Here is a 26456-nt window from a genome sequence, read left to right as displayed (position 1 = left end):
TACAAACCCCCACCCCTCCATTGTCCTCTCCCCAGCCGCAACCTCTTCCCTGTCTGCCCCGCCCTCCCCGGGCTAGAGTACACGTTCCGCAGAGCGCCGCTCTTTTCCCGCTCTCCCATTGGCTCCTGCTGCCCGACTCGCGGGGTCGAAGGAGGGGATCTGGGGCGTACCCGCCCCCTGCCCGTGGCCCGGGCGAGGGCGGGGCGTCGGCTGACCCCGCCCCTTTCGGACGGGGCCGCGCCGGCGGGCGCTCGGGCGCTGGGCGGCGCTGCCTCGGCTGGGCTCGGCTCCGGCTCGGGCTGCAGCTCCTGTGGGGGTGGGCAGCGGGGATGACAGCAGCGGGGGTGGCAGCGGCTGCCGCGCGGGGCTGAGCGAGCCGCGGGCGAGCCGGGGGGGAAGAGGAGGAAGTGGAGCCGCGGCCCGGAGCTCCAGAGTCAGCCGCCGCGCCGAAGTCCGCCCCATTTTGCAGAGCGAGCCGAGTCCGGACCTGGGAAGACTTCCCCGCCGGGCTCCGGCCGCCGCGGCTGCGAGCGTCCTCGCCAGCGCCTTGCCCTGCCCCGCCTGTCCCAGCCAGGGGTTCTGCGCCGGGACGCTCCCAGCCCCGCGATCCCGGGCGTTGTGGCGGGGACGCCCTGAGCCCCCGACCCGATCCAGTGCACCCGGGCGGGACGCTCCTGGCCCACCATACGGGTCCATGGTTGCGGGCTTGTTCCCAGCCTTTCTACAGTGTGTGTCGGAGCCCTCCGCCTGAGACCCGGCTTAAGGCAGGTGCCCAACAGCCCCCCGACTGAGTGCAAACGAGCCCAGAAGCCCCCAGCCTCGGGCTCCCGAGACCTGAACCCTCAGCTGCCTTCGCCGGGTGTTTCGGACTTGGGACCGTGCGAACGCCCAGGAAGCCCCGGCCCGGGTCCAGCGCCCCGTGAGGAGTCCCAGGCGGGCTGGGCAGTCGGACTGAGCCGGACCGAGCTGGTGCTGCGAGCCGAAGCTGCCACCTTTTCTGCCGCCTCAGGCGAGGGGCTCAGAGCTTGCCCCGAAGAAGGGAGCACAGGGCTCCCCCCCTGGCCCGGCGGCCGGCGAGAGCCGGGAGCTGCAGGTGAGAGAGCCCCGGATGCCGGGCAAGGGCGGCCTTCGACCCCAGCGGGGCAGCGCCGGGGCCAGCCGCGGGCGTGTACGGGTCACTAGCTGGGGCTGGAGCTGGGTAGGAGAGGGCGCGGGAAAGGGCGGGGGAAGGGAGAAAACCGGCACTTATTGAGCGCCCATTGTGTGCGGCTCCGCGCCCCACCCTTGCGCAAATGGTCCCTCACGTACCGCTCACTACAACTCCGTGAGATAAAAAGGTGTTGTGTATTGCTATGGGCTCTTACAGATGGGGAAGCTGAGGCTCAGCGGGGTTGAGTGATCCTGCTCTTTCACTCTGGGGATGAGAATGGGTCGGAGGGTTGTTAGGGTGGAGAGGGAAAGAGGCAGGGAAGGGAGAGAGAAAGGAAGTGGATAGCCGCCAGGCAGGAGGCGATGGGGAGGGGTCAAGGTGGGGCCACTGGGGCATCCAGAGCTGATCCCTGAGGCCCAGGAGGTGGCTTCCTCTGGCCTCCTTCCCTCCCACTCCATGGCCAAGTCACGTCCCAGGAAAGGTGACCCAGAGTTGAGGGCAGAAGTGAGAAGCTTCCCAGTTCCACAGCTTCCCTCCTTGTGGGCCAGAGACCAGGGAGCCTTGGCCCCTTGCCCGTGTGCCAGTCTCTAGGGTCCCTAAGACACCATGGCATCCTGAGTTGCTGCTTACATGTTGGGAAAACTCACTCTAGAGGTCCCCAAGTCAGAGCCCATCAGAGCTGGGGAGGTGAGGCCTCTCAGCACTCACCAGCTCCCATCCTTCACATTATCCATGGGACATGGGAGGCTGGGGGGTGGGGGGTGCCAATTGCCCTGGGGCCTAAAGTAAGTAAGTGGTTGAGCCAGAAGTATGCTTTCGAAAACCTTCCCAAACATCCTTCAACGTATCTACTCCCAGTTAGCATCTTCTGGGTGGGTGGCTGGGGTTTTCCCACCCCTGATGTGAGGTCACAGTGACCACTTCTGAGGCTGCTTTGAGAGTCCGTGTGGTTGTTGCTGGGGCCCAAGGCAAGCCAGCAGCCCTATTGCCTTTGGCCCAGACTGAAGGTCCGACCTCAGCTTCTCCTGGGCAGGGGAACCTGCCAGACACCTCTGGCCCCGGAGGGGAGGGGCTTGCTCAAGGTCTCAAGGCTGGGGCTGCAGGTCTGGGGGCACAGTCCCATAAATCTGGATTCCCAGGCAGGGGCTCCTTCTGTTGCCCCCCCCCCCCGGGGCTGTGCAAAAAGAGGGGTGTTGTGAAAGATAGGTTGGCATGAACTCTGTGGGTTCTTGTTCTGAGTCGGGAGGGGGAGGGGATGTGGCCTTGGTCTGAGCCCCGTGGCCTTGGCTGGGACTAGTTAATCCCTGCTGTGCCCAGCTTCCTGGAGTCTAGGGGAACCACCTTGGAAAGCCCCTGGGAGGTAGAGGAAGGTGGAGAGGTCAGCTGAAGGCTGGAAGCTCAGTTGCAGGGGCTGGAGGGGTTGGGGGCACCAGAAGAGAAGGTAACTGAGGGGCTTGGGATTCCCCCCACTCCCATCGGTGAGGATTCAAATTCTCATAATAATCCCTGCATCTAAACAAAGCTCATCTTTGGTGAGATAATTCCACACCTGTGATCTCATTTCATCGTGTGGTGGAAAGAACCTGGAACCTGGAGTGAGGCAGAATGAGGGTTGGGGAGGCATGTGGGACCTCTCCGATGCATCCATGGCTCCGAGCCTCACCTGGAAAATGGGGTCAAGGCAGGCTGTGTATTACCTGCTCAGATAATGGGCCATCACACCTGGCAAACTGTCAAGCGCTCTAGAGATTTTCGTGTCTGCCAAGAATGGGCTTGTTACCAATGGCTACCACGTGTGGGAAACTGAGGCGCAGAGCGATGAAGCCACGTGCCCAGGGTCTTTGAGTTTGCTTCAGAAACTTAGTCGACTCATGCCAGGTGCTCTGGAAGTTACCCAGATGGAAAAGGCAGTGGGGCGACTAGCTCCCAACTGGGTGGGCTAAACAGCGCAGACAGACCGCGCGAAGTCAGACAGACCAGGTGGGCGTGAATCTGCTCTGCTTCCCACTCACCATGTGGTGCTGGGCAGAGCACTTCACTCCTCAGAGCCCCGGCTTCTCTGTAAATTAGAATTTCTCCTTTACAAGGTTGTTATGAGGATGAAATGAGATATAAATATATAGTGCTTGGCCAAATACCTATTTCCTTCCCTATAAAGGAAGGAAGCTTGAGTTTTGACCAGGAAATTCTCAGGCTTGCCTTAGATTAGAAAGCTCGGTTGCAGGCTCACAGACTTGGGTTTGCTCAGCTGGGACTCCTGGGTCACGCTCCCCTGGCTGCTTCCCTGTTCCACAGCCCTCTAGAATCTGTTGGGGACCCTGGTAAGGGACTCTAGATTCTGACCCCCTCACCCCAGGGCTGTTGGCTTCTGGGGTTGGGGGGAGCTAGTGCTCATTCCCTCTGTGGCCCATTGTCTGGCCTCCCTAGGCACAAAGGTGCAGTGAATAATTTATGGCTCCCCTCATGAGCTGGGAGGCAGGCTCGGGGGAAATTGCTCTGTGCTCAGCTGAGCTTCTGAACCCCACCAGAGCAGGTGGGTGGGTCCTATCAGTGGTATAAGAAGTCTTGGATATGGGGGGAGGGGGACAAGACAGGAAAAAAGTGACCTGTTATCAACCCTGGCTCTTTTCCTGTTGGGGGTGGGGGCAAGGTAGACCCACAGGAAACAATGGAAACCAAGCCAGATGAGCTAGGATCAAGCTGCGGGCCTCTGATTCCAAATGGGTGGTGGAGGCTGGCAGGGAGAGGCCCTTGAGGACTGGAGTAACCCAGAAGGCTTCATCAAGGAGGAGGGTGTCTGGGCTGGGACAAGAGGCAACTTGCTATAGAGAGTAGGGGTCCCGACATCGGTTCAAGGTGGAATCCTGGCTATGCCACTTCCTGTGTGAGACGGTGAGCAAGACACTGACCCTGCCAGACCTGTTTCCTTCTCTGTAAAGTAAGTTTAGTTATGCGTCATATATGTAAAGCACATGGCATGATGGGTGCTTGGTGAAAGGGTGCTTCACTGTGAACATGAAACGTGGGGTGGGCTAGCAGCAGGGGAGATGAAATGGTGTAGTAAGCAGAGGGGCGGGGAGAACTCTGGGGTAGTCATAGTGGGGTTTGTGGGCTCAGCGAGGGGTGTGGAGAAGAGGGGTGGGTGGCCAGGGCCTTGAATGTCAGACGGAATTCACATTTCAGAAAGCGTTATGGAGTCCCCATTTTCATCTTGCTTGCAAGATGAAGACCAGGCCCCTTTGTTGTGCATTCAGGGCCTTGCCCAGCACAGCCACTGCATGGACCTCTGGCCTACTGCTCATCACCTGTCCTGTCATCACCTAGCCCTATCCCGTGGAGCCCCATTGCTATCCCTTTGCTGCTGCTTTGCTCACCTCACTGTCTCTCTAGGCCCAACTTGGGTCATAATTTCCCCCAGAAACATCCCTGGATTATCTAACCCTCTGGTCACATCTCTGAATTTTTAACACTCCACGGGAATAGTAATAAATAATACCTACCCTTGCATCACATTTTACAGTCAGTAGAATATCTCCATACTCATAACACTATGCTGATGATATTAACAGTAGCTAATGCCCTTGAGTACTCACTATGAGCTACTGTGCTAAGCACTTTATAAAGATTTTATTTGTCAGAGAGCACAAGAGAGAGCACAGGCAGGGGGAGTGGCAGGCAGAGGGAGAAGCAGGCTTCCTGCTGAGTGGGGAGACTGATGCAGGACTCGATCCCAGGACCTGAGCCAAAGGCAGACGCTTAACCGACCGAGCCACCCAGGCGCCCCTGTGCTAAGCACTATATAGACACTCTCATTCACAACTCTGGGAGGTAGCAATGTTATCACCCAGAAACTGGGCTCAGAGAGGTACATTGTCTTGTTCAAGGTCACACAGCTAGACAAGCTCCTATCTGCCACTGAATAGATGTCCTGTCTACTCAACTTTACCCGAGTACCTCGAGAGCATACTTCGCATGTAAAACGGCTGGAAATGAGTCTTCTTCTCAAGGCTAGGGAAGGACCAGGTGTCCAGGCCCCGGCTGTGTGACTAGGGGTGAATCAGGCCCCCTCTGTGGTCCTCTTTGCCCATGTCTGTGGTGAGTGGGGTGGTGTCTGAGCCCCCAGAGCTGCAGCCTTCTGCAGTGTCCTCTGTGACTCTGGAAGGTAGAGGAGGAGACGATAGCAATCCGGGCCAGAGGATGTGGTGTGACGGGCAGCTGTGATTTTTGGCCTGGCCACTGTCGGGGCCAGCAGGCTCTGTGGTTAGCTGCTGCCTCCCCTGAAGGAGGGCGGCGGTCTGGGCTGCGGGCAGCACGGTCATTAGCCGGCCAGACAAGACCCTGTGATTGGGAGCCGGTGGGGCCAGGCCAGGTTGGCAGGGCCACAGTGGGGTCATCGGCGGGGCAGCTGGCCGGGCAGCTCCTTCTCCTTCCTTCGCGGCCTCCAGGGTGGTGACAAGTACTCACTGGGCACCAGCACTTTGGAGGCCAAGGCTTGCCCTTCTTCCTGTTGTGGTGGTCACGGGAGTAGAGCAGTGAGGCTTCTAGCCACACCCGAAGATGCCTCCTCCTAGAAGCTTCCACGACTCCTCCCAAGCAGGCAGAATCTGAGCCTCCTTCTCTGCAGATCCACAGCCCTCACTCACGGACTATGGTCTGCGGAGGGGGGCTGTGTAGGTCTGTTTCCCTTGCCAGCCTGTCAGAACTAGATTCTCTGCCACTCCGGTTCTCCCCTCCTGACTGAGCGCCTGGCACAAAGTAGCGACCCCCTAGTCAGGGGAGGCAGTTCAAGCGGCACCTTGGGCGAGCTGCTGAACCTCTGTACCCCTGGTCCCTTCCCTGTAAAACGGGGCTGATAATAACTGTTGGGGGGGCTGCTAAATGAGACGACAGAAGGGAGGGGCCCAGCCAGGCCTGGCACACGGGGGCTGCTCGGTCAGCCTGAGTCCACTCCCCTGTCCCCTCAGTAGCCCCATGAGGGAGTGACTCGGAAAGAAGCGGATTGAAGAGTCCAGCCAGTGATGCCAGAGGGAGGGTGTGCCGGGGGGCGGGAGGCAGAAGGACTTCCCAGAGGAGAACACTTTACTATCTGGGGAAAAGTCTGTGTCAGAGAGCTGGGGTTCCCGTGCCTTCCCCGTGGACAGGCAGCTGTCAGACATGGAAGGCCCAGAGCTAAGTTCAGGACAGGGGGCGGCACCGGGATGGCCAGGGACCTGGTTCTTCTCAGGCGTTCGCAGCAGCAGGGGCCCAGTTGGGAGGGGCCACCTGGGTCCTACAGGTAGCAGACGCTGGGCAGAGAGTGAGTCCTTCCTTAAAGGGAACCAGTGTTCATTTGGTTTGTTTCCAGTCTCTCTGTCTGTCTCTCTCAGCCTCACACATGCGCATCCAAAATGTAGTTTGATTGGAGATTTTGGTCTGGGGGGCAGGGTACAGACATTAAACAAGTAAGCACACATACAAAACTTCCAAGTTGTGAAGCGTGAGCTCCTGGGGTGGGGCCCGTCCCATCTATGTTTGTGGCTGGTCTTAAGAGTCATGCTCAAACCACAGCCTGAGTGCATGTACTTATTAACCATGTGACTTGGGCAAGTGATTTAACCTCTCTGGGTCACAGTGTCCCTGTCTGTAAAATGGGGACGATTATAGCACCTGGTGCATAAGGTTGGGGTGAGGAGTCAATGAACTATAAGTATAAAGCACTTAGAAAAATACTTAGCACACAACAAGTACTCGATGCCTGCTATTGTTAGCTCTATCCCCAGCATCCAGCAGGGAGTTTGACAGAGATCAGGAAGGGCCTATGGAAGGAATCCCAGGGAAAGGGCAGGTGCTGTGTGGAATGAATGAATGAATGGCCTGGGAGGGAGGGGAGGACACAGGAGCAATGACAACATAGCATGGGACAGAATGTGGCAGGGAAGCCCGGGGGCTGGGGTTGTCCAGTGCTGGGTGGGGAGGGTGTCAGGAAAGGCTTCCTGGAGGTGGTGCCCCCAGAGCTGAGTGTGAACGTATCATTTAACCACACATGTGCACAAACACACACAAGGACCATGGCACCATGCACTTCCCTGTGGGGTCAGGACTGGGAATTAAATGAGCTCAGAGAGGAGAGGCTCCTGTCCCAGGGGAGCTGGCTGGGGCAGAGCTTGGGCAGAAGCCAAATCTGCTGGACCCCACAGGCTTCCCTCTTCCCACCACCACACGCTGTCTCGCCATCTGTGACACTCTGCTTTGAGGGTACGAGGAAGACAGGTGGGGAGGAAGTGTGGGCTGTCTGAGAGTCTCAGCTCTTCCCAGGCCTGGGACAAATCTCCTATAGAAAAGAATAAACAGGCCTCGCTCAGAATTGTTTTATCTTCTCGCTTCCACAGCACACCCACAGGTAGAGGTAGTCGGTCTTCCAGCATTAATCCTGTGGCTGTTTAGTTTTTAAATAAGTGGACTCTATTAAAAGAAAAAAGGCTGTGAAGAATTTGTCTCACCCTCCCACCCAAGAGGCTCAAAGAGAAGGTTTTCTTCCACTGACAGGAGCCAGGATCTCAAGTATCTTAAAGGAATTCGCCCCTGAGACACCCTGAAATCAGGGGTCCCTGGGGCTGCCTGTGCTCGTGGTTGGCCGTGGGGCCTTGAGGACACGACCTCACCCCTTATTGTAAAATGGGCTCTGAGTAATAAAGCCTTTCTCTTTTTCAAGAGGCAGACGGGGAGCTTGTGGGGTGGGAGAGGCTCTAGAGGGCATCTGGGCCCGTGGCTCTCAAATTTTGCTGCACACTAGAATCATTTAGGAAACTTTTACAAGTCCTGCCTGGGCCAAAGACCGAGGCATTAGGAATTTTTAAAGCTTCCCAGGTGATGTCAGCTCCCCAGGCTTGACAATTAGCCACCACCCTCTGTGGCCTGCGATCTTCAGCATCCTCAGGATACCTGCACACCCCCATGAGCAGGAGCTCATTGCTTCCAGGCTGCGCCCTCCTTTGGGGCACTGCTCTCCCCGGGAGCTCCCTGCCCAGAGAAATGGAGGAGTGGGAAGACTTTGCAGTCTGATAAGCCTGGGTTCCAACCCTCCTCTGCTCCCTGCTTGGTATCTTCTCTGAGCCTCGGTATCTTCAATCTGAAAATAGGAGAACCAATCATCTTTCTCTGGAAGGGCTATAGAGACTGCAGGCGGCCACACACACAAAGCACCAGCGCGGTGCCTGACTGACGAGTCAGCAGTGTGCAGTAGAAGGTCACAGTCAGACTCTGGATCCCCCCCCCCCCCACCCAGTGGTGCTCCTCCTGCCCCAGCCACCTGACGCTGGGTCTCTTAGATGGAGGTGTGAGGAGGGATCAACACCCTGTCTTGGAGCCCTTACCTGCCCCCCTGCTCTAAGAGATAAGACAAGGCAGCAAGCATTTTGTTTTGCTGGGATTTGTTTTAATGGCCAAAGCGCCAGGCCCTCCATAACAATGAAGCCTTGTCTGAATCTGCTTGTTTTTCCAACCTGGACACCCAGCTGCACCGCCTGCTTGGGGCCCCGTCCCACCTGGGAGAACTGAAGAATGTCAGAAGGGTTTTTTTGTTGTTGTTTTGTTTTGTTTTGTTTTTTTCCATCTAGGGGAGGGTCGTGGGGAGACATTGGAGGCATCTATCTGGCCCTCACCAATAATTGACCCCATTTAAGTGAGCTGCCTCTGCTGGAAGCCAGTTCAATGAAATTATTTCAAGGTAGTTACCAGCATGGGTTTTGTAGGCCAAAAAACTTGCATTTGAGCCCCGTCTTTGTCACTCACGGGCGATATGACCCTGGGCGTGTCGTTTCAGCTTTGTGAGCACCAATTTTCTCTTCTGGAAAATGCATAAATAGGACATCCTTCTGGGGCTGTTGTGAGAAGTGAACGAAGCGCTTGGTGCCTCCAGTAGAGTGAGCACTCAGAGACTGCCCTCGCTTGTCCTCCTTCGGAGCCGAACGCTGCCTCCTGGTCCTCCCTTCACTGGCCTGGTCCCGCCCCTGCCTGCAGCGGGCTCCATGTGCTGGGCCAGGCCCAGGCTGCCACGGTGGAGGCCTGGTGCTCAGTCATGGTAGCGGCATCCCCATAGCTGCCCTGCTTTCCTCATTCATTCCCTGTGCATTTAGAGGCGACTCTAAGGGCTGTTCAGGGAGAAGGCTGCTCACGGTGGTTCGGTCTCCTCGGCTCTGGCCCTGCCAGGGAGGGCGTCTCAGCCCCAGGTGAGCTGCTCAGCGAGAAGTAGGGGTGTGGCAGACCCATAAAGCAGTGGGCAACACTCAGAGCTCATAGCCCCTGGAGCAGTTACCGCCCAGGACTGAAGTGGGCTGAAGTGGCTGGGGGAGAAGTGGCCAGTGATGGGGACCGGGGCTGTGGCCCGCAGTATAGGGAGGCAACCCCGAAGACCCGGCTTTGCGGGGGGAGCCTCAACTATCTCTCTTCCTTCCTCCAATCTCCCATTGGGGCTTCCCAGTGGGTGAACCTACCCAGAAGCCAAGTGGCACGGAGCCCAGTGCAGCCCACGAGGATCAGCCTCCCCGGCCCCACGCAGCATGGGGAGTGGGCCTGGAGTGGCAAACAGAAGGTATTCCTCACTCGCATGGTCAAAAGCCGTGGAGTCCAGTGGACCCACCCTCCTCAGGATGCAGTTTAAGGATCATATGGTGTTTCTTGAGCATCCCCCTTCTGAAGGGGATCTCGGCCCCCACACCAAAGATGAACCAAAGCATTCCAACTGCCACAATCCTCCCGGAGAGAGGAGCTCTGGGGGGGCCTATCTTTCCATCCCTGCCTTACCAGAGGGGCCTTAGTCCCCCTTTAAGATTGGCGCCTAGGCCCCTGCCTACCAAGTCTGCCACTCTGTCTGGCTCCACCCCCACTGGTCCTCTGAGTTTTCTCTAGCCTGATCACCTGAACGGCCTGTGTCTGTCCCTCTTTGTTAGGCAGTGTGGAGTCGTGGGTAGAACACAGGCTCTGAAACCAGACTTTCCTGAAATCCTGACTCCACCATAAAAGCCTGGAGAACTACATAGTGTACCCCTTAATCTCTTATGCCTTGGTTTCTTCAGCTGTGAAATGGGGGTAACAGAGTACACAGGGTTGCTGTGAAGACCAGATGAGTGAGTAAACGTGCAGTCCCCGGGACGGTGCCTGGCGAGCAGAGAGTGCCCAGGAAATGGTAGCCTTTGCCGTGATCACAAATAATACAGTGGGAGCCCAGAGTTCACGGTGTGGCTGGACCATTAGGGAGAGGACGGGGACTATCACCGCCCTCAGTCTAGACTCCGCTCCAGTGACAAGGCTATCATAGTGTCGTGCAGCCCGGCCACAATGTGGACACTCACCTGTCGACTCCCCCCCCCCCCCCCCATCCTCGGCTGCAAATCATGTCCTGTGAGAAATGGCTTCTCATTCTATCAAGCCTCAGTTTCCCCATCTGTGACAGAAAGCAGTTGGACTGGATGTTCCCAAGTTGTGCCCCCGAGTCCCATCTGTGCCAGAAGAGGTGTTGGGTTGTCCCTGCCATGGAGGAGCCCTTGGGGGGCGCGGGGTAGAGGCGAGTGGTCAGGACACAGGCCAGTTCTGTTCCTCACGGGCAGGCTGGGTAGCCATGAGCAGGAGGCAGAGGAGAAAACAGGAGCTCAGAGGAGAATGAGAGAAATCAGGGAGGCTTCATGGCAAAGCGGGCGTTTGAAATGAGTCCTAAAGGTAGGCTAGGACCTCCGCTGGGCCAGATTGGACGGGAAAGGAGGCATGGCCCAAGGGGAGCAGCGGATAGGGCCTGCAGCTAGCAGAGCGCACAGCGGGGACTCAAAGGGAGAGTCATGTGGGGGGAAAACATTTGGCTTCTGGATTTGGGCAGACCTGGGTTTGAATCCTGGCTCAGTTTCCTATCGGTTCTTTGACGGCAGGCAGGTGGCTTGGCCTCTCTGACCCTCCATTTCCCTGTCTGTGGAATGGGGTAAGTACTTACAGGGCTGGGGCAGTGCCATGCGAAGTGCCGAGTGTGGCCGGAGGAGTCCGCCTTCTCCTCCGCCCCGTTGCTGCAGAGAAGTCAGGGAGCCGAGGGGCCTGCCTCGGTCCATGCCTCATCCCCCGAATCAGGCTACAGGTGGCTTCCAGGGTGGCCTTGCCAGAGCCAGTCTAATCTCCGGGGTGAGGCAAAGGTTATGGGTAGGCTGGTGTCAGGTGAGCTCCGGTGGCCTGCTCTCTGTAGAGTCGGGCAGCCATTGGTGGCTCAGGGGGCAGTCCTGGCCCCTAACACCCAGAACGGGCCATACGACTCGGAGCTCAGGTGGCTCCAGGGAGCCTCTAAAGACCAGGTGAGGGGAGTGTGGGGGCAGGCAGGCCTGGGACAGGCTACGCAGGGGTGCTGGGCCGGCACTACAGGGCCCTGTGATGGGGGGCCCAGGTGTGGGATTTGGGGAGAACGTGGGGTTCCTGCCAAGCGGGGAGCTGGAGGCATGGTCAGAAGGCAGATGTGTTGGGGTACATGGCATGGACGACACCTGTGAGGCCCCAGCGCACGGCGTCTTGAGGGTGGCTGGGCAGGCCTAGGGCGCAGGGCCCTGTCTTTGCAGCTGGCCCCCCGAGCACTCCCTCCTCCCTGACAGGAACACTGTGCATCTGCCGCAGCTCGCCCCGGGCATCTGAGGAGGAGCGGTGAGATGCCCATGGTGGGTGTGCTAGGGCCTTGATCCTCAGAGGCCTCCCTGAGAAGGGAGGTGTGCGGGCTTTCGAGTCTGTCCTGGCCGCGAGGCCCAGCTCTGCCTCCTTTGATCAGAACTTGGAAGACACGGGGCAGGTCACTCCACCTCTCGGAGCCTCAGTTACTCACCTAGGACACGAGGGCAGCAGCTCTTACCTTGCAGGCCTGTTTCACAGCTAAAATGACCTACTGGATGAGATCATACCTCCCGTGTTAGAGGATACTCCACAGTCATCCTCATTCTGCTCCCTCGGTCCATTTTTAATGCCGCCTCAGGAAGTTCTTTCTTGTGTTTAACTTAGATCCATTGTGCTGTAACTGGAACCTTCTTCTGCATTCAGGCGGACTGAATGCTTCCTCTCTGCAAATGTGCCCCGTCAGTACCTGCAGTGAGTGAGGCAGAGGGTGGAGCGGCTGGGGGTTGGTTTTCACCTTGGGGCTTGGGGGCTTAGTGGCCCATGGCCGGCGCCTCCTGACCACCGGGGAGTGGGGTGCATCATCTTGACTGTTCACACTGTTCTTCCTTTCTGTGCTCAATCCATGTTCCAAAAGGGTTGACTCTGGGGCAGTACAGAGAGCCCTGAGCTGGGCCTAGGAGGCCTGGGTCCTGGTACCCACTTGACCTGTCTTGCTGTGTGGCCCGAAGCCAGTTAGCAACCTCTCTGGGCCATGGTGAGGATGTCTGTGCCCAGGGTTCAGCTCTCCACCTAAAGACCATTTTCCTACCTCTCCGCCCACCTGGGCCCCAGCCAACCTAGGAAACCAGCATATTAGGGTCCCACTGGTGCCGATAAAGGCTGAGTCCACTCTCAGACCAGGGCTCCCAAGGGCCCCAGCCTGAACAGCCAGGGAGTTCAAGGTTAGATGGGGGATTCCTGGTGGGTGGGGTAGCACCCTCCTCTTCAAACCAGGGATTTTGAAAGCCTGGATCTCCTCCTACCTACCCAGCTAAACTCACCCAACTAAAGGTCAGTCACATTTCTTGAGTCCCTCCTTGGAGAATATCTTTTCCCTCATGAAGTCTGCTTTAATCCCTCATGTTGTGGGGGGAGCCCGAGGCTCAGAGAGATGAGAAGACTGGCCTGAGGCCCCACAGCCTGTCTGTGGGGAGTAGTGAGGGAGCCCAGAGCCCCTGATTCCGCCTGGAATGTGTGTGCCCTCTCAGTCCTTGGCTGGGTGGAGCACAGGGGAGCCAGGTGGTCATGAGCAAGGCTGTTTCTGGTCTGGGATGGGGCCCTGGGAAGAAGTTGGCCAAGGAATGGAGGAGGCAGAGGGGTCAAGAGCCCAGGAGTCCTGAGCTGCAGCCAGTTCTGAATGCCCCTGTGAACTTCAGTGTTCAGTTTCATGGAAGAATCAAGTTTTGTTTCTTGTTAGCTTTGGATACCTAACAGTTTACCTTTTAAAACACTTTGATATCCATGGTGTCACCGAATTCTCATGGCAATCAGTGAGAGGCAGCCTGGGACTCCTCTGGGAGGGCTGGAAAAGGTGAGCTCTGGAATCTGACAAACCCCGGGCTTAAATTCCAGCTCCCACCAACTCTCTGCCCTCGAGCAGGTGAGTAACCAGCTGAGGCTCAGTTTGTTTATCTGTGAAAGGGACAATCACTCGCCACGACAAATAGCAACAGCTGTCTGGCTGGCTGTGCCCACCAGAGAGGATAAGGTCTGTAACCACTGGTCCAGTGCCTGGGGCAACATAGTAGTTTTCATGATATTTAGTATCACCCCACTTTATAGATGGGAAGATGGAGGCTCAGGGAAGGAAGGTGGCTTGCCTGGGGTCACGAGGTCATTTAGCTTGGTCCTCCAGACTTCCCGTCTGTGGCTTTTTCCTCCAGCACTTCCTTTTCTGTCCTCAAGTGACCTCACACCTCATTTATCCAGTCTTCAATGTGTGATGCTATCTGATGAGGCCCTGAGTCCGCCCTCCCCCACCCACGTACCTAACAGCACTTGCCTTGCACGCAGTAGGCACTTCAAAAATGTTTGTCCCACACACGAACATGTTGATAAGTTGGTAGACAAATATAAGAAGTATTTTTGCAGGCAGCTAAGCTTGTATCCCTAAAGTTTCCTTCTGCTCCCTTATCCCCTTTAAAAACAACCCTTTAACAGTTTTGGTTGGAAACCTTTGTGAAAAGGATAGATCACTTCCTGCCCCGGCCCCCCCTCCCACCCGCACAATGCCGACAGGCTTAACCTCTCAGGGACGGGCCTGGTGCGGACTGCGTCGCTGGGAGTGCTGAGCCCCGCCGGCCCCTGCACCCAGCGGCCCCGGCTGCTGACCTGCTCCGCTTGAGTGTCTGCTTTTGCAGGCTTCCGGCTCTTCTCACCCTGACCTTCATTCTGCTGCCCACAGACCTGCCTCCAGCAGTCCAGTACCTTTCTTCTCTCTTGCACACGCACGCATGCGTGTGTGTCTGTGTCCTTTCTGATTTACTGCTTCTACCAGCTGGGGAACTAAGAAGTGGGACAATTGAATTTATTGGAATTGGTTCGTTCATTCATTCATTCATTCATTCATTCATTTATATTCAAATAGACCCATTCTGGGTCTTACTAGGGATTCATTCCATCTATCTGTCCATCCATCCACCCACTGTCCCTCCCTCCCTGATTGAGGACTTCTGCAGTGGCTTGTGATCAATCCAGACATGGCCACAGCGTCCACGCAGGGCAAGAATGATGTACATCACAAAGCCTTTGCGTGCATTACCACACAGTCTTTACAACAGCCCTGAGAATAGCATTAGCCCCGTTTTGTGGATGATTAAAGCAGAGCTCAGCAAGACGAGGTCTCGTGTCCAGTGACCAGCGGTGAGCACAGAATTGCAGTGGGAACTCAGGTCTCCCGCCTGGCCTGTCACCTGTTCCTTTTCCTCTGTGCTCCACTTGTAAGCTGTATGATGCCACTTTCATTTTCTGCTTCTGTCACAAAGGATTGTTGGTGGTGGCTTAGGTCAGACCTTGCCTCTGTAAAAAGGCCAGTGCAAGGAAGGGTGTGTGGCCCTGGCACAGACGCCCCTTAGGGCCCATACCTCGTCCTGCAGTGCATCTGCGCACACCATCCAGTCCACACTTCCCAAACTGTGCTCTCAGGAGCCTTAGTTCCATGGGGTGGTCAGGGTCCTAGGACGCATGCGCGTACAAATTCGGGAAATGCTAGGTCACATCAGTCGAAACAGGACTTCTCCGGGCTTTTAACGCGTGTTGATGTAAATTAGGGATCCCAACAGGTGGTACAGTGTGCAGCCAGCCTTTCCCAAGCTTGCTTCGGCCTGCAAGTCCTTTGTCACAGAGCAGGGTCTGGGACTCACTGCCTAAAGGGAACACTTTGGGAACGGCTGATCTGCAAACCCTTACTTTCCCATTTTGTACAGGAGGCCTCCAGCTACAGCATCTTTCTTGCCTGGGGGTGTGTGCATTTCGACAGAGGATCACAGGGAGCATGGTTTAGCCCCAGGAAGGAATTGGTAATAATGGTGGAGTTTCGGGCAGTGGGAGGAAGTGCAAGGTGGAGATCCTCTTATTCTTTCATCCACCACAGAACGTATCTCAGACATCTACTCTGTGCCAGGCACAGAGCCAGCATTTGGAAATGCCAAGACGAGTCTGACTAAGAACCTTCCATTTCATTTCCCCGTACCCATCAAGGGTTTTTAAAGAAAGACAAATACAAGCCCTAAAAGGAATAAGTAATTCTTCTCATTTTTCAGGGGTCTTTGTGGTGGGTGTGGTTGTGAAACTCACTTCATCTGGGCTTTAGTCCCAGGTCCTGAAGGGTGTGAGTGAGCCGCTTCCAGGAGCATTTACCCTGGGCAGAGTGCACAGATGTCAGGGAGAGCAGGAGTGTGGGGAGGCTCAGAAGGGGGAAGGAGGGAGGGAAGAGTACCTCCCCTGGGATTGGCAGCCCGAGCTGGGGAGGGGGCAAGGGCAGGCTGTGGGGGAGCTCCAGTGAGGCTCTGCAAAGAAGCACAGAGGTTATCGTGGGAGTTGTGGGGGTGGCAGGCTCTGGCCAGCTGGGAAGAGCATTCTTGGAAGATAAGAGCCTGAGCAAAGGTAGAAAGGTGGCAACAGGTGGGTTACGTATGTCTTCAGGACGCTGTAAGGAGCCAAGGTGGTGGAGGAAGAGGGAGGAAAGGGGGTTTGTTGGAGACGGGGCTGGAGAAGCTGCCTGGGGCAGATCACGAGGGTGTGAACACCAGCTGAGTGGAAGCATCTGGAAGGGCCAGACCACGTCACATTCATCCCCATGTCCCCAGTACTTGGCGGTGCCCCATTTGTGGACTGGCTGGACTCTTCCACTGTGGGACTTTGAACAAGTCCTCCTCTCTGGACCTTGAGTTGCTCATGTTCATGTCAGGCAAAGTCACCTAGCATTTCCCCTCCAGCTCTGAAGGACTCTCAGGAATTCTTGACATGTGTGCAGGCAAGACCAGAGTGTTTCTCCCTGCCCCGCCTGAGGTCCACTGGACTGCCCTAATTGGGCAGGGGCCAGAGGCTTCCTGGGTTGGGGGCAGCCCATTTGCTGGGGCGGAGGTCAGGCTGGCTCTGCTGGTAGAATTCACTCCTTTCTCTCCCTTCAGCAGTTGGGCACTGGGCTCAGGATGAAATGCCTTGGTGTCATCCCTGCTGGCTCTTCTAAGGCCCCAGACTGTGATCTGGGGGGAAGGGGAGTTGAGCCAGCCTGGGGTTGAGGGTTGTGTACATGAAGCAGTCTGGTGCAGAGTAGGAAGTTCTACTCCTTCCTCCTCTGGGAAAATGGGTAAGTTACTTAACCTCCGAGTCTTAGTTTCCTCATCTGTAAAATGGGAACAGTAGTAATTCCTACACTGGCCTTTTTGTGAAGACTCCATGAGATAAAGTTTATGAAAGTGTGTAGGAAACTCACCCACACAGGTGTAAACCATTCTTGTTGTCAGTAACATGTATTTGTCCAATTTCCATGATCCCCCAGGCCTCTGGCCCACTCACTTCTTTCCCGGAAGTGCCCCCCGGTAGCTGCTTACTATTCACCATGTGGATTTCTCCTGCTGAGTACATTTTATCCAGGCCGAAGCAATAGGAGTCCATGAATTATGGACAAGCAGCACATGCAGGCCAGGGCCGTTTGCACTCCTGTGTCTGCGTGCATTCCAGTAGGAGAAACAGCCCTGCCCTTCCTGTATGCTGGGCCCTGGACCAGATACTGCCCCCTCTCCAGCTGCTTCCCAGACGTCTGCAGAGTGTTGGGTCCTGGTCTCAGCGGGGAGGGTGGGGAGGACATGTAAGGAACGCCTCCTCTCCAGCTTACCTGTCCTGTTCACAAGGCTGGGTCCAGCAGGGCCTGCCCACCTACAGGAGCCTCTGGCCTGTGTCCCTGGGTAGGTGGGGGGGAGGGGAGTGGTTGGGGCCCATGGGCAGAACAAGACAGTCACCCCTCCCTCCCCTCCACTTCCCAGTTGGTGCCAGGAGGTGTCAGGGCGACTCAGATCTCTGGTGTGGATGCTGCTTTATTTCAGCGGGGCCTAGGTGCCTGCTTTGGGGGGCAGCCTGCAGCTTGTCACACAGAGCACTTGGTCAAAGCCACTCTGCCCATGAGGAGATGCAGGGGGACAGGACTGGGCTATGTCCAGCATCCTTTTCCTCAGAGTTCTGAGGGTCCTTCTCAATGCCCTTTGTTCCGTAGAGGCTCCCAGATGGTGTCTTGGCTCGAGCAGGGCTGGAGTCTCCGCAGACAGCTGGACTCAGCGAGCACCCAGAGGCATCCCAGATGCTCCCTCTGCTTAGGGTGGCATGGGGGCGGGGGCAGGGCACAGGCAGGAGGGAGGATATCATGGAATAGAAACGGAAACTTAAGCAGTTTATTGAAAGAAGAGCTAGGAAACATAAGCATCAATTCTCCCCCATCCTAAAAAGGCCTGACACGCCCCAGTTCCTGTCCAGCTCTATCCAGTGCCTGTGCCACCTTGGATTTGTGACACAGCCTCATCTGGAACATGCTGATGACAAGGCCAACCTCACAAGGCTACTGTAAAGTCAGATCAAACCACCCAGCAGGTGGGACATTCAGTAAGGTGCCCGGCACATAGTAGGCCACCAATTCGCAGGGAGGATCTAATTATAGCCCAGAGCAAAGAAATCGGGTTTTTAGATTCTCGATGTGGTCCTTAAGCAGGAGAGAGAACATTTCTGTTAAGCTCCTTGAAAAGGTCAGTGCAGCTTAGACATGTTCTCGCACCTCTGACCCCAGCGGAGGAGCTTCGAAGTCACCGGGTGTTGGGGAACTTCCTTCTGGGACCAGGCCAGGCTTTGCAGCCAGGCGGCCGGGGTGCGAGGCGTGACTCAGCATATCTGCCAGGGCCCAGGGTGAGCCCCTAGTCTCCCCATCCCCGTGAAAGGTGGGGAACGGGCACCTAACTCTCAGAGTGGTGAGATTCAGGTGAGAAATGATCTGTAAAACTCTACTGGGAAAACAAGCACAACGGACACAGAGTGGGTGCTTGGGGAGGGTCTGTAGGAGGGTGGCCCGGGGTGCAAGCCAGTGGCTCAGGGCAGAGAACCCAGCCTCCCCTTCCTTCCCAGTGTCACGGCTGCGCTGCGCAGCCCCCTCGCGCGCGGGTTCCAGTTGGGTCAGGGGCTGCGGGCCACCTCCTCGTGGTCACGATTGACCGCTAGGCCTGCACCGCAGGGCTGGCAGCCCTGATGGCAGCGGGCAAGGCGCTAGGGCCCCTGCTCGGCTAAGAATAGACAGCTTTGTGTGAGTTAAGTAGCAGCTGGATCATATCGGTCCTCCCAGCCCCGCCCACGGGCCTTATTAAGCAGGATCTAGGGCCATCGTGGGTCCTCCCGGGTGGAGGAGGGAGAGTGTGGGTGAAGGGTGCTCGGGCCGCCACGGGCTTCCCCAGGACTTCTCTCGTGTTTCCACGTGATGGTGATTTGATTTTTTCCATAAGTAAGGCTCGTTGCTCCTCCCTTCTTGTCCCTGGGGCTGGCTAGGGAGCATCACCCAGTGTTCCTGGGGGAAAATCTCTCTGAGAAGTGTTCAAACAAACAAGCTGGCTCTGAGAGGAACAAAGGGATCGATGAAAATGGCTTTGTCTTCAAGGAGAGAGCTGATGACGGAGGTCATTTATTGAGTGCCTGCTGTACCCCAGACCCTGGGCTCCACGTTTGGGCCCTTGCCTCATCTAACCCTCACAGGGGTGCTGCGGGGAGGTGACCTCATCCCCACTATGTGCATGAGGACACCGAGGCCCAGCTAGTACTTGGCAGACCTGAGATCGGAACCAAGGACTGTCCTACCTCGTTCCTTCTGGGGGCAAAAGATTCCTGATCCAGGGGAGAGGTGAGAGTCCCAATTCCTGGAGAGAATGCTGGGCATGGAGGACTTCGTCTTGGCACAATGAACTGTGCTTTGCTTTACATTACTCCAGGACTGGATTGGGAGGAGGATTTATGATCCTGTCACAAACAGAGTAGGGGCAGGCACCTGTTTGTTGAGTTGGAATGAAACCAAATCCCCTTGGGTCTCAGACTCCCCTTCTGTAAAGTGGACAGAAGCTGCTTGGGGCAGGATCATGAGGCCATAGCTCCAGATTCCTGGTCTTTTGAACAGTGAGTGTCCTGGTCCCCCCCTCTCTGCAGGTCCCTGGCACCTCCGACCACCCCCTCCCCTCAGAGATTACTCCCAGTGTGAGAATTGGAAGGAATCCTGGGTCATCCTCTGGTTGTTCAGGTGGGAAGACTGAGCCCCAGAAGAATAGGGGCTGGCCTAAGGTCATGAAGTAAGTGGGCTGGGAGCACATAGAAGGTGTTTAAATAATCCCTTCTCTCTTCAATGCGTGGTCCCCTTGGGGCACTGCTCTTGTGTGCAGATCTGAAGGGCTGGAGTGGGCTGGGGGATGGAGTCAGACTGATCCTAGGAGAGACCGAGGGACGCAGAGGCCAAAGCTGTGACCCTATAATGCCCCAGACCCGTCTGTGCTTGCCCAAACCCTGCCCAACTCAAAGCCCCCTCTTCTGTGAAGCCTGCCTGGACTCCCCTCCCTAATTGTCTTTATAATCTCCCTCTCTACCCCAAGAGTGGAAATTTTTTTAACTGTGGTAAAAAACATATAACTTAAAATTCACCATCTTAATTTTTTTTCTAACGATTCTTATATTTATTTATCAGAGAGAGAGAAAGAGAGAGAGCACATGCAGGGGGAGCGGCAGGCAGAGGGAGAGGGGGAAGCAGACTCCTCGCTGAGCAGGGAGCCCGGATTCGGGGCTCGATCCCAGGACCCTGGGACCGTGACCTGAGCCGAAGGCAGACACTTAACCAACTGAGCCACCCAGGCATCCCCCATCTTAATAATTTTTAAGTGTACAGTTTAGTAGTGCTAACTTTATTCACATTGTTGCACAGTGCATCTCCAGAACTTTTCAACTGGCAAAAGTGAAATATCCAGGGCGCCTGGGTGACTCAGTCAGTTAGGCTTCTGTCTTCGCCTTAGGTCCTGATCTCGGGATCCTGGGATCAAGCCCCACATCAGGCTCCCTGCTCAGCAGGGAGTCTCCTTCTCCGTCTGCCTCTGCCCCTCACCTGGCTCATGCTTTCTCTCTCTCTCTCTCTCTCAAATAAATAAATAAAATCCTTAAAAAAAACACCCCTGAAATACCCACTAAACTATAACTTCTTATTCCCCACCCCTCCCAGCCCCTGGCAAGCTCCATTCCATTATGAATCTGACTATTCTAAATACTTCATATCTGTGGAATCATACCTTATTTGTCTTTTTGTAACTGGCTTATTTTACTTGGTATAATGTCCTCATGGTCTGTCCATGTTGTAGCGTGTGACAAGATTTTCTTCCTTTTCTGTGGCTGAATAATATTCTGCCATATGCACATACTACACGTTTATCCATTTGTTTGTCACTGGATGTATGGGTTGTGTCACCTCTTGCTACTGTGAAGAGTGGGAGTTTTGAAGGTGAACGGGCCTGGTTTGGACCCTGGCTTCCAGCATCACTTGAGCTATGAGTCTGAGTCCTTCGTCACTGCTGAGTCTGGTGGAGTTGCAAGGATTAGAAATTGTGTGCGTAAAAATGCCCTGCAAGGCAGGTTTCCAGTGAGGGGGGCAGGGTATTCGTCCTCATTGTGCACTTTCCATCTCGGGATGGACCCCTTTTGGGATTTATGGGACCCACATACCCAAGCTCACCTTAACCCTCCTCCACGAGGCCGGCTCAGCGTCTGGTGAATCTTAGAGCAGTGGAGCTGGAGAGGACCTGGGCCCAAAGAGGGGCAGGGACTTGCCCAAGTTTGCACAGCCTGTCAGTGGCCATGCGAGGATTACACTAGGGTCTCCAGCTTTCCCGCTCAGGGACCTTCCTGCTGCGGTCTCCAGGATCCATAGGCCTTGTCCTCAGGTGGGACTGGAGCTCCAGGGGCCCGTGTATAATCCTGCAGCGTGCAGGGCTGAGGAAGGCTGGGAGCAGGGAGATGAGCATCTCAGGCTCCTCTGCGAGGGGCCAGAGGCAAGTGGCATCTGCCAGGTTCCTCTGATGGCCACCTGCTCCCAGGGCTGTGGTCGGCAGCACCGCCCCAGTAATGGGGGGCTCGTGTCAGACTCCTCCGCATGGCTCAGGCTTGCCTGAGGTCCTGCCTTGCACCTGGGAGCTCACGCTCTGCTTTCACTCACCTGTTCATTTGCTTATTCCTTCCCTCAGTCATTTATTCAGCAGGCACTCCCTGAGGCCTGCTGTGGGCCTGGGGACCAAGCAGACCTTGAAGGCAGTTAGTATGGCATAGCAGTGAATATTGTGCATTCTGGGGCTGAACTGCCTGGGTTCGAATCCTGACCCTGCCAATTAGCAGCTCTGTGACCTTGGCCAAATTGCTTAACCTTTCTGTGCCTCAGATTCTTCTTCCCTAAAGCGGGCATAACGATGTTCCAGTTACTGTTATTACAAAACAAATCACCTCGAAATTCTGTGACTTTATAGAAGAACAGCCATTTTATCATCTCAGTGTGTATAAGTCAGGTATCTTATGGTGGGCTCAGCTGAGCGGTTGTGGCTCAGGGTCTCTGACATGGTTTTAGTCAGATGGCGGTTAGAACAGTGAGGAGCTGGGGCAGCTGGAGGTTGGCTGGGTCTCTGTCGCTCTTTGGGTAGTCGCAGGGCTCCATTCCTGGCTGTGGACTCATCTGGGCTTCCCCACAGAATGGCAGGCTCCGAGCAGTCAGGTTGTCTCCACGGCAGCCCAGAGCTCCAGCAGGAGTATTCCGGTGAGCTCAGCAGAAGCTGCATCACATTCAGTGAGCTGGCCTGGGGAACCTCATGGTGTCTCTCCAGCCATTAGTCCCAGGCCCCCCCCCCCCGCCCCCCGCCCAGATTCAAGGGGGGTAGCATAGACCCTACCTCTCCCTGGGAACATTGTAGAAAGAGCATGTGGGATGAAAGATACTGCTGCAGATGTCTCTGAAAATACAGTCTGCTACAGTTGTGAGAGTTAGGTGAGTCAAAACATGAGGGCCGTCTAGAACGGTGACTAGGCATTGTAAATAAGTGATAGCTGTATGTAGTCAAGGGTGATTTTGACCATATGCGATTTACTCATGGTGTGCGGACTTTAAGACCTGACTCCCAATGCAGAAGCCAATTCACTGAACTGCAGCATTTCCCATTTGGGTATTGAGGGATCTATAGGAGTTCAATGTGCAGAGGAGACTAGCTGTGTAAAGGTGTGGCTGGGGACTTAGCTCCAGGTGGCTGGGGCTCTCCTGAGATGAGGTGGGGGTGGGGCTGGGAAGGTGAATTGAGGCCAGGTTGAGAAAAACTTTGCATATGGGGTTTCTCCCAAGGGGTTCTTGGCTGTTTCTCAGGCAGCTGAAGAAGGGGCCTGACTAATGAGGGAGCCACTTCTGAGGTGCGATCAGCAGGATTTGGGAAGGTGCTGGCCTTAGGGGGTATAGGGAGAGGACAGGAATGTTGGGGCGCATGCCCAAGTGTTTGCCCAGGGCATTTGCATTGGTTTTGCATGTGATATGCATACCCACGCTCACTTACCTTTTTCTCCCCTTCTAGTATATTGGATACTTTGCAATTTTCCTCCACTGCAAGAGGAGATAGAAGGGTGGGAGGGTGCCTGCCTTGGCAGCGGGGTCTGGGGGAGCCTAGCAGCTAACCTGAGGGAAGCTGGCAGGGCCAGAGAACACCCAGTGGCCTCCTCTGGCCTCAGCCCCATCGGTGCGGAACAGCCCCTGCATCTCTCCTGGCCACTCCTTCCAGCACCCTGCCCTACTCTGCAGCCTCACAGGGTCCGAATGCAACAGATCCCGAGGGTTGTGGTGTCCACCTCCTGCTCACATCACAGATGGGGAAACTGAGGCCCAGGGACTCACTCCACATCCCACAGCGAGTTAGTAAAGGAGCCAGCCTCAGGCCCTCCACGTGGCTGCAGCACGCAGGGTGCCTCCGATTCAGCTCAGCAGGAACGGGAGCTCGTCGGGCACGGGTTCCTCCCTGCGAGCCCCTCCAGCCTCCGCTCCTGCAGCCTCCTCCAGGCACTCTCCGCGGCCGGTGCTCCCTCCTGAGGGCCGGGTGGCTGGGAACAGGATTTCAGTGACAGAGAAGAAGGGCTTGGCAGCCGTGTGGCCCTGGAGAAGTCACCTGTCTCTCACCTGTAAAGGAGCAGCACCCCAGCAGCACCCCACAAGGCTGTCCTGAGGATCAGATGGACTCGTCAGGGCTGGCTTCTCCCTCTGATGTTGGTGCCACCTCTGAGAAAGGGAACCGCCAAGGATTACTCGGAGGGGCATGTGAGCTGCCATGGGGAGGCAAGGCAGGACCAGGGCTGGGGAAGGGACTTAGTTTTCATCCTGAAAGCTCTGAGCTGTGACTGGGCCGGTCCAGCCCTTCCCTTACATGTGACAGGGGGCCCAGGGGAAAGATCAGGGTGGGATCTGGGCGGGATCCCCTCTGGGGGCCTCCTCCCCACCTAGCACTGAGAGGGAGGGCTTCCTGGAGGAAGAGGTCACGGAACCCGAGGGGAAAAGAAGGGCCGAAGTCACAGAGCAGTGTGCTGTCACTGCCGCCCCCTGCCCCAGGCCCCTTCCCTGCGGCTGTGAGAGCCAGCTCTGAGCCCCAGCCAAGCCAACCTTGACTCCTGGCGCCCATGGTGCCCATGAGGGAAGCAGAGGCCCCAGTCCGCGCTGCGTTTGTGCCCGTGCGTCCGTGTGTATTTGCCAGGGGCTGCCTGTGATGTGCGCTCTGTATTTGTGTGTGTCTGCCTCTGTGTGTTTGTGCACGTGCTCGCACATGTGTGAGAGGGGTCCCTTGCTTGCCTGCAGGCCCCGTGGGGTCTCTCCTCCTACATGGCAGACAGGTTAGAATGTGTCTACAGGGGCTAAGAGCTCCTGTGTTTTAAGCCCTGAGGAGGGGCAGAGCAGAGACAGCCCTTGCCCTGGGATGTGTGTGGGCAGAAGGGAGAGCCGGATCTCACCAATGGGGCAAATTCAGCAGAAAGATAAGTTCCCCAGATTTGGGGAATCTCTCCCAGGGGTTCTTGTGTGCAGAACTTGGGCTGGGTGCTAGGACCCACAGTCAGATCAGGCAGTGCCTCTGTCCTTCCAGAGCCAGCCGGGGGCATCAGTATGCAGCTGGACACAGCCTGGCTGCTGAAGCGGGCACTGCAGGACTCACGAAAGCAGGAAGAGGCATGCCGATCTACCAGGAGAGTCAAGGAAGGCTTCCTGCAGGAGGAGTTTGAGCCAAGACTTGAGGGCTTTTTGGTGGGAGGTGAGGGGAGGAGGGTGGAGAACAGGTCTCAGGTAGGCCTAGGGGCTTGAGGAAGGTGGGTGGGAAGGGTGATTCTCATCTGCCAGGCCTGGAAGACTGGAGGATGGAGGTGCCTTGAGATAGGGATGGGGGGCGGGGAGCAGGTTTAGAGGAATGTGATGAGTTCCCATTGGGCCACCATGGGTACGAGGTTCCTGTGGGGTGTCCAGGCCAGGATGAGCAGGGGTCACTGGATACTTGGGCTTTGAGCTTGGTCCAGGCAGAGACAGCAGTGCTGGATGATCTTGCACAAGGAGAGGGCGAAGGAGGACAAAGGGCTTGGGAAAAAAGGCCTGGGCTGAGAGGGGGGCCGGAGACAGGGAGGGGAACCAGAGCAAGTGGTGTCCTGTACGCCAGGGATGGAGGACGTTTCCAGAAGGAGGGTGAAGCCCACCGTGTCAGGGAGGACTGAGAGCTGCCCAGTGGGTTCACTCACACGGAGGTCATGGTTGAACTTGGTGGGAACAGAGGGCTGTGGGTTTAGCAGCAGGTGGGAGGGAGGAAGTGGAGACGGGAGTGTAGACAGCTCTTGCAGAGGTTTGGATGAGAGGGAAGGAAGGAAAGAGAGTGGAGGCTGGAAAGGGGTGGAGGGGAACCAACTGGGTGAGACTCAGGCCCGTCCATTGCTGTCTGGAAGGAGCCAGCCCAGAGGAGGTGCAGGGAGGAGCAGGGAGAGACCGGCTAGGAACACCGGCCCTGGTTCTCTGCAGGGGCGGGGGGATTTTCTAGGAGGGACGGTTGTGCAGAGCAGGGGAGGAGGAGGTGGCACGGTGGCAGCCCTCCGTGCTGCCCTGAGCTCTGCCAGGCTGCAGGGCCTCCATTGGGGGTCCACCTTGGGGGTGGGAGGATTGGGGGACCCTTTCCTGCGGAGACTTCTGACCTCCTAGGAGGCAGAAGCCCCACAACCTCTGAGCATCCTCATAAAGCGGGTTCCAAGTCAGTGGTTGATGCTCAGAGCTGGGCGGAGTTGGCCTCCGGTGTTTTTCTGTCTCCGGGGCTCTAGGGGTGGCTTCGGAGCTGCTTCAAACAAGAAAAGCCTGGGAAGGTCAGGGCATGGATCCTCCTGCTTCCAAGGAGGACACACCCAGCTCCCCGGGGGGCCTGCAGGGAACTAGAGCAGGTGTTCATAGCCCGAGTCACCCTCCTCCTCCTCCCTGGACACCTCTTCTGGACTGGCTGCTTCCAGGGGCAATGGACAGACCTGTCTCACCCAGTTTCCAGCGAGCACTCCACCCCTTTCCAGCGAGCACTCCCTTTCTTCCCAGTGACTGGGAAGTTCTTCCTCTGGGTCTAGCCGAAGGCTGTCCTGCTGTGCGTTCCCTTCTGGTGAACTTGTTCAACCCTGCTCCATGGAGCCAAGCTGGTCAGCGGCCGCTTTGAGTGGCGGCCAGTGTTTTTACAACTTGTTTTCATAAAGTTGGTTTGAAGTCTCCCTGCATTCCCAGAATGTCGGACCCGCCCTGATTCACAAGGATTGACCAAAACAGGATCTGAGCCAACCAGAAGAATCTGAGGACTTAGTCATCCCCCTTGGATCATCTACAGATCCTCCTGCTTTCCTTCTAATTAAAAAAAAAAAAAAAAAAAATGAAAGTTAGTTCAGATGGCCAGGAGGGGACAACGTTGAGGGCTGTAAACAGATCAGATGATGCTGGCAGGTAGAGGGGTCAGGGCTCAGGCTTTGCACCAGGGGCCACCTCAATTCAAGTCTATTCTGCTGCTTGCCACATGGGGGAGCTTTAACAACTCGAGGTCTGAGCCTCAGTTTCCTTGTCTCTGAAATGGGAAAATTAATGGCGCCGACC

The 26456-nt window shown here is 56.3% G+C and overlaps 1 protein-coding gene across 2 annotated transcripts in view; it reads left to right on the top strand.

Annotated features, from left to right (window-relative positions):
- Positions 1 to 288: 288 nt before the first annotated feature.
- GDPD5 (glycerophosphodiester phosphodiesterase domain containing 5) overlaps positions 289 to 26456 on the top strand; it is an 82459-nt gene continuing 56291 nt past the window's right edge. For both annotated transcript variants that reach the window (XM_032427189.1, XM_032427186.1), the window contains exon 1: positions 289 to 1093. The gene's annotated coding sequence lies outside the window, so the exon portion shown is untranslated. The remainder of the gene's footprint in view (positions 1094 to 26456) is intronic.

This window comes from Phoca vitulina, unplaced genomic scaffold, assembly GCF_004348235.1.
Source record: "Phoca vitulina isolate PV1807 unplaced genomic scaffold, GSC_HSeal_1.0 scaffold36, whole genome shotgun sequence".
Lineage (NCBI taxonomy): Eukaryota > Metazoa > Chordata > Mammalia > Carnivora > Phocidae > Phoca > Phoca vitulina.
This window is presented reverse-complemented; position numbering and strand designations above follow the sequence as displayed.